Source organism: Xyrauchen texanus, chromosome 6, assembly GCF_025860055.1.
Source record: "Xyrauchen texanus isolate HMW12.3.18 chromosome 6, RBS_HiC_50CHRs, whole genome shotgun sequence".
Lineage (NCBI taxonomy): Eukaryota > Metazoa > Chordata > Actinopteri > Cypriniformes > Catostomidae > Xyrauchen > Xyrauchen texanus.
In genome coordinates, this window is record NC_068281.1 from 47,621,254 (window position 1) to 47,629,106 (window position 7,853).

General features: G+C 40.7%; 1 pseudogene; it reads left to right on the forward strand.

The window, feature by feature from the left end:
• Positions 1 to 2,937: 2,937 nt before the first annotated feature.
• On the forward strand, positions 2,938 to 5,999 carry LOC127645743 (gastrula zinc finger protein XlCGF57.1-like; annotated as a pseudogene).
• The last annotated feature ends 1,854 nt before the right edge of the window (positions 6,000 to 7,853 follow it).

A 7,853-nucleotide genomic window follows, 5' to 3' on the forward strand; every position in this document is an offset into this window, starting at 1 on the left:
GAAATTGTCTAATTTTTGGGGGAAAATCTTTGGATGCTTTTCTGTTATTTTTTCTTTAGCAATAGACCCCAACCCGTTAACAGTACTATTTGGTATCTTGCCAGAACCTGTTTATCTAAACTCATTGCAGGCTGACAGTTTAGCCTTTGGAACTCTACTGGCCAGGCGACTTATTCTTATGAATTGGAAGGCAACAGCTCCCCCTTCTTATCGCCAATGGGTTTTTGACCTTTTGTATGCTCTTAGGATGGAAAAGATTCGGTTTGCAATGAAACAAAAGCCAAAATTATTTCTGAAAGTCTGGGGCCCCTTTCTGGAGTACTTTAAGGAGTCAACAACTACATAATTTGTGATGATTTGTCCCCCTTTTTTTATTTTATTATTTTTAAATTTAAAATTTTTATTTTTTTTATTTCAAAACATAAAATTTAAATTCCTATTTGATTTGATTTGATTTTTTTTTTTTTTGTGTGTGTGTGTATGTGTGCATATAATTATGGTTGTCTTTTTTATTTTCATAATCTGAATTAATGTATGTTACATCACAAGTGTATATGTATCTATATTACTTACACTATATTACATGTTATTGTTACTCTCTGTCAGACCCAAGATGAAGCTAATAATAAAAAGTGGGAAAAAAAAAAAAAGTATCAAATTGGGTGTTGAACACAATAGAACACAGCTACACGATTTAGTTCGATTGCAGGCCAACTCGCTTCAACGGCATTCTGCAATGGATTCACAATCTCCTCGTGAAGAATACGATAGAGAATGTCCTGGACTGTGACACAGTCCCACTGAAAATGAATGGCAACCTTCTAAATCTGTTTACATTATTTCTGGTGCTGTCCCACCAACCCTTTATAGTCCTCAATTTGATTTACTGGTCGTAAGTACATCTCCTTTATGCGTTTGCAGATAATGCTGTTGCACAGGCACTTGTTAATATTGGAGATTACGTTTTGTGGTGACTAACAGTTTTACAAACACAGGTTTGTAATTTAAGCATGTGGGTGTTACGTCCCTGGATGTAATTTAAGTTAATTTGTTAATTAAATCCATGTATGTATGCTATGGCCTTGTTGAATTCTCGAGTTTCTGTTTTTGTTCCTGCTTTGATGTCTCTATCTCCCTCTTGCAGGCTAAACAACACCAGGTGTATGCAATAATCAGTCCTTTGTTGGGATTGGTTAATGGGGAGAGGGAAGCAGGATAAAGCCCAGGCAGATCTCCACTGCAAGAGCTTCCCCTTTCCAAACACATGTGCATGTGTTGCTGCATATTCTTGTTGTGCTAATAACTGTAGTTGCTGGTGATGGAGTTGGAAGTTTGCGTAACATTGAGGCTGTGGTCACCCATCCACTTATTTTGGGAACTAATTGGCTGGCTTTTCCCAAACTGCTAAAAGGGTTGTGAGTGTGGATGGGTCCTGTAATACAGTGGGACGGTGTGGAGTGTGCAATGCGCTGATGGGGGAGGTGGAGCCAGGGCGTCTACGTCAGCTCCTTGTCGACTTCCCCAGCCCTTAGGGGAATTCCCGCTTGGGATTTTCCTGTGGAGCAGATGCGAGATGAGACTCTTAAGCATGCGTTTGACCAAGTGAAAGTAATTGTACTCACATATTCGTAATTCTCAAATTGTTCAGACAAAAGAAGATACAACCCAGTTGTTAGTACCAAGGAGCTGTTGAGAATTGTTGTTCCAGGTGGCTCATCATAGTTTGATGGCAGGCCATTTGGGATAGGGGAATACACTAAGCCATCTCATGGCCCATTTCTATTGGCAAGGCATTCGCTGGGATTCCAAAAGTGCCATTGCACCCTCTTCCATTGATCGAGGTTCCCTTTGACAGAGTTGGCATGGAACTGGCCTGTCTCCAAAGTCTGTTTTTTAAAATGGGACGTAGTTTTATTCATAATAGCCAAGCAGTGCAGTCAGATTTTGTGTCGTCTTGAGAGGCGGAGCCTTCATTTTACTCTGTACGCTTGCAGCGATTTTACAGAGATAAAAAGCTTGCAGGAACCTCATTTTTTGTTCGATCATCTTCAAATTTTAAACATAACTTCTTTAGACTTGTGGCTTTGAGAACATTGTATTTCTGGGTTGTCTTGGTACTCTTATTATTGTTTTTTTAGATTATAAAAACCATCAGCTTCTCTAACTTTAAAAAATAACAACATGTATCAATTCTGGCGAAAAACTTGGGAAATAAAGCCCAAAGTGTCTTCTTTCCAAAGATACTACAACTGTGTCCATTCTTCAAATGGTTCAGTAAATACAACCATTTAAGTTCAGGTATGTCATTTTCATGGTTTGTGTTCAAAAAGGGGGTGCGTATCAACAGGTTTCAGGCTTATAACAGGCGTATAAGACACGTTTCTGAGAAATCTTCTCGAAATCATGTCTTTTTGAGTTCTGCATGTAGCTCATAATGCATGTAGATTGATTTGTTTATTTTGTCTTGTTCTGTATTTGTTAACGATGTGAATGCTAACTTGTAAATTCAAGACAAGAAAAGTCACATCTTGACAGATTATTGGAACCCCATTGAAAATGTCCGCTTGCTGTTTGGCAAAGTTTGCAAAGTTAAAAAAGCTGCTGAAATACATCTGACTTTTTAAACATTTACAAATAAACTCTCAATTAATTTAAACCAAACAGCACAATTCAACAAAGTAACAAGTTAAAGTAAAAATTCCTATTGAGAGATTTGTTGTAATTCGACTAGACTTTCTTATGGGAAACAAAGGAGCAAATATGTAGAACATTTTAAGAATTAGCCTAAAACATCATTAATTCACAACTTCAGTAAACCCCTTTCCACTGCACTTCATATTCCCATCATCCTACAGGTGAAGAAAGGAGCAGAGTGTCATATTAGGAGAGACAACTCTAACTGAAACCACTTAAGTCTACTGACCTACTATTGTAAAAATGAAGTCCATTAAAGAGGAGAAAGAAGACTTGAGTAATCCAGAACAATGGATAATAAAACATGAAGATACTAAGGAACAAGGAGGTTGGTGTCTATTTTTGATTCTTCATAATGACTGTTGAGGAACATTATTGTAACTAAGCTTTGGACGGTTTGCTGGATCTTGCAGCTTTAGTTTGAAAATCACATAAGCAGTAAAACCATATTTGAAAAGCAAAAAAGAATAAATGAAATATCTACCAGATTTTGTGATATTAACAGGAGAATGATGGAGATAAACTTCAGCATATCAAAAATGCAACATAAAAAGATACCTGCCTTTGTTGCTTTCAGACATTAAAATGGAGTTCAACTGTGTTTTTAGTTTTAACATTTGTCACTATTTACTTTTCATTTTAGACCTGGTGGAGATGAAAGAGGAAAGTCAAGAAATTAATGATTTGGATCAGAAACACCATCAGTATCACAAATCTGTTTATTTCAATACTGCTGAAGAATCTTTAAGTTGCTCACAGACTGAAAAGTATTTCTTACGAAAAAGAACTCTTAGAACAAGAGCCAAAAAATCTCTCACTTGCTCTCACTGTGGAAAGAGTTTTGCACTAAACAGAGATCTACAGCAACACCAGAGAATTCACACTGGAGAGAAGCCTTTCACTTGCCCTCAGTGTGGAAAGTGTTTTTCACAAGGAGGAAACCTTAAAATCCACCTAAGAATTCACACTAAAGAAAGGCCTTTCACATGTCCTCAGTGTGGAAAGAGTTTTTCACAAGAAGGAAACCTTAATAGGCACCTAAGAATTTGCACCAGAAAAAAGCCTTTCACATGCACTCAGTGTGGAAAGAGTTTCTCACTAGAAGGAAACATTAAGAGCCACCTGAGAATTCACAATGGAGAGAAGCCTTTCGCCTGTGATCAGTGTGGAAAGAGTTTTACAAAACAGGGAAATCTCAAACATCACCTAAGAATTCACACTGGAGAGAAGCCTTTCACATGCACGCAATGTGGAAAGAGTTTCTCACTTGCAGGAAACCTTAAGAGGCACCTTAGGATTCACACTGGAGAAAAGCCTTTCACATGCACTCAGTGTGGATAAAGTTTCTAACTAGATGGAAACCTTAAGAGTCACCTAAGAATTCACACTGGAGAGAAGCTTTTCAAATGCCTTCAGTGTTTAATGAGTTTCACAGAAAAGAATACCCTTAAGAATCACATGAAAGCCCACACTGGAGGAAAGTCTTTCATATGCCTTCAGTGTGGAAAGCGTTTCAAAAGTGCAACAACTCTTAAAAGTCATCTTCTGTATCACTCTGGATTAAAGCAATTTAATAGTGATCAGTGCAGCAAAGAATTTACATTAGCAGCAGACTTGAAGATGCACCTGAAAACTCATGCAAATGTGAAGCCTTACCTGTGTTCTTTTTGTGGAAAGAGTTTTTCTCGGCTGGACTATTTTAATAAGCACCAGACAATACATTCCATGTGAAAGCTCCTGTATGGTCAGAGTATGGTAAATCTTTTAGCAGAACTAGCAAATTGAAAATGCTTCAAAGAATCTATACTGATAATAGGGTTACAAATGAGAGACAAAAGAGTTTAATTACAGCAGGACACCTAAAAATCAGTACATACAATGATTCAGCTTTATGTAAGTCTATGTTTATTTATACAACACACATAAAATCAACAGCAGCTGAGCCAAAATGCTCAAAAAACTGAAGAAATTTGATAAGAAATAAGATCAAATAGAAGAAGAATCAAACAGTATACTTACAGTAAGAAAACATAACAATAAATGTAATGCACAAATGACAGTGTTGTTTTAAAGACAAAAAATATATATTTTCCCCCTTTACTTTAAAGTCAACACTGCATTAGTTGCTGACGCAATGGGCAGCTCAACATCTCTAAAGACCTTTAAAATGTTGGGGCAGCGAGTGCCTCAGCTGCTCTGGCTCCCGAGAAGATTGAGCCCAAGCCGGCAGCTAGGCCCCAGCAGCCTTGGCCTAGCTTAAATTTTGCTCCCTGGCCCAGCGTAAAGACAAAGGCAAAGAAACGTTCCTTATGGTTCAAGTACCAATCACTGAGGACTAGAGCCCATGGAACTGTTCACTCTAGCTCTGAAGAAGCCCGGACCACTCCTCCGTGTCCATGCAGAGTTTCCTCGCTCTCCCCACCGTTGGCCGGAATCAAAAAGATGTTCACGACATTGTGATTGCTTGTACTGTTGTTGGCTCCATGCCAAAACATTACATTCCAAATATTTATTCATGCACCACTGCATGTAAGCTAATTTCCAATTTCCCATGTCAACCCAGTTACACTGCATGAATGTTCCCCTGAGGCTGGGTGGTGTTCAGTCTCCGGTGGACACAGGTGTGGCCTCAGTTGAGCTCGGCCACGGCTACGGACCATGTCTCCTCGCCTTCTGTCTCATGTGGTGACAGTGCTGGCGTGTGACACTCGGTGCAGTTTAATCAGCCGTTACTTCCTAGTTGCCAAAAAGGATGGCAGGGTGCTGACCATACTGGAATTGAGACACCCATTGAAATCTGTTGAGGCAGAATGGCGTTCACGTTTTGAACTACCTCTATGACTGGTTGCTTTTAGCGCACTCCAAGGAGCAAGCTTGCAAACGCAGAAATCTGTTGCTTGTACATTTGCATTTGGGCCTCAATTTGGACTAAGAGCATGTTGGTGCCCAGCTGACAGGTTTCCTTTCTGGGAATGAAAATCAACTCTCTAACATTCCGGTGCATCTAACCGATGATCACACTCTATTCTCAGATGTTTGACAAGTTTCAAGCTAGGGAGAGCTTTTCCACTAAAGCTGTTTCAGTGGGCCTTGGGGTTGATGGCCATCACAGCTGCCATTACCCTGCTGGGCTTGTTATGTATAAGACCTTTCCAATGTTGGGTCAACATGAGAGTGCCTCATCATTCATGGCGACATGGCTGCTTGCTTCTTGTGGAGACGCGTGGCTGTTTAGCCTGGAACTTCTCTCAGTCTTCCTGTCTCTAAAGCTTTCTGGTCAGTCATGCAGTGCTTTCACGCACTGATCCAGACCAACAGCACTCCAGTCGTGGCATACATAAACTGCTAAGGGGGTTTTGGTCGTGTCCAATGCTGAACTTGTCACGTCAGTTCCTCATTTGGTGTGAGAGGCTTCTCCAGTCAATACGTGTATCAGTTCTGAGGATTTTGTCTTGGATGACCCTTACTCTCAAATGGCCAGTGAAAAGCTAGTTTGCATTCCCTGCCATTCATTTGTTTCACCATGTGCCTTGCAAAGTCTGAGAAGGCATGGAAACAGTGCTGTTAGTTGCAGCAGTGTGGCCCAACCTCCCTTGCTTCCTTAAGCTGGTGGAGCGGTTGGATGCACTGGGTTGTCGACACCATTGCGCTCCCTTATGATTCGCAAGGCGTGCAATATCTCCTCCCTGGTGTGAGCTAAGGCTGTGTCCTTGAAAGATATCTGCCTGGCTGGGCTTCATCTAGCACCTTTGCCAGGTTTAACAACTTGGAAGTATCTTCCCTCTCTTCCCAGGTTCTTACTGTAAAGGAGGGTAGATTTTTCAGTGTTCACTACCTTGCTAGGTAGTGCATTTTTGGCGAGCAGGGCGGGGCCAAGCGGCATCTGGGCAGAGCGAGGCCGGGAAGATGAGAGATGAATGAGCACCACATGTGTGCACACTGGTCTCGTGTTCCAGTGATGGGCAGTGGGATTATTTGAGGAGAGGAAACAGTGGCTGATGAGAGAGAGAGAGAGAGAGAGAGAGCTACCTGAGAGAAAAGACTTTGTTAAAAGTGTGATCTGATCTGATGAGTGTATTGCTGAAAAGCCACTTTGAGCTTAATTAAAGTTCTACCTTTGAGTTACAATCCCAAGTTTCCCGTTTCCTCCTTTTCCACCTTCCGAACCTCTTAAACTGGTGCCGAAATCCGGGAAGGAGGAAAGATTCGCCGTCAAGGAGTCCTCGCCGCTGACTGAGGATCGTGAAGCCTAGGGAGTGCTCGATCCGGTGGCACAGGAGCTCTGCGTCAACCAGCAACCGAAAGGGATGGCTGAAGGGGTCCCGTGCCATCGCACGGCATCGCAGAGGGAAGCAGTATATCGAGCTGAGGGCCAGTCGACAACGTGTCCGGGGCCGGCGAGCCTGTCTCTCTTTCCTCAGTCTCTCCTCTCTGCTTTCTTCTCTCTCTATTCTCCCCCTCCCCCTGTTCCCAAGAATATCGGTCTTTGAACCATGTTGTTCTTCGCTCTTTTCAGAGTGACTCTTAATGTCCTACCACCCTATTGGCTGGTGACATTGTCAATTTGTTGGTCATGGACCGTTCTGATCTTTTTCTTGATGTGGATGGTTATAGTTCTGCTGATTTTTCCACATTAATCTTGTGCGACCCTGCGTCCACATGTGTGGATGTTGTATTTTGACTTTGCCATATGCGATGCATAATTAAAAATTATGCATTGCATATGGCAAAGTCAAAATACAATGCTATGCATAATTATAAAATAAAGAAAATTAATTAAAACTGACTGAATACTGTTCGCAAGACTCTTCACTGTCATATAAGGGTTAAACTTCTGACGCACCATGTCACGTGACATAACAGCACGATTTTCAGGATGGGTGCAGCATTAATAAATGTGCCTCTGGTAAGAAACCTCTACGTTTTTTTATTGAAATCTGTTTGGTTGTAAAAAGATATGTCTCTTGTTTTGCTTGATATGTCATCTTTATAAAGTCCATTCATTTAAAGCTGATAAAGATGAAGTCCACATAAGTGGAAATTAGGACCGTGTTCCCTCAAAACTTTAAAAAACACTTTAGATATTTTGAATATATTTCAACATTAACACATCTGTGGGTCATTTTGCCTAATTCTAATATATATATATATTTTTTTTA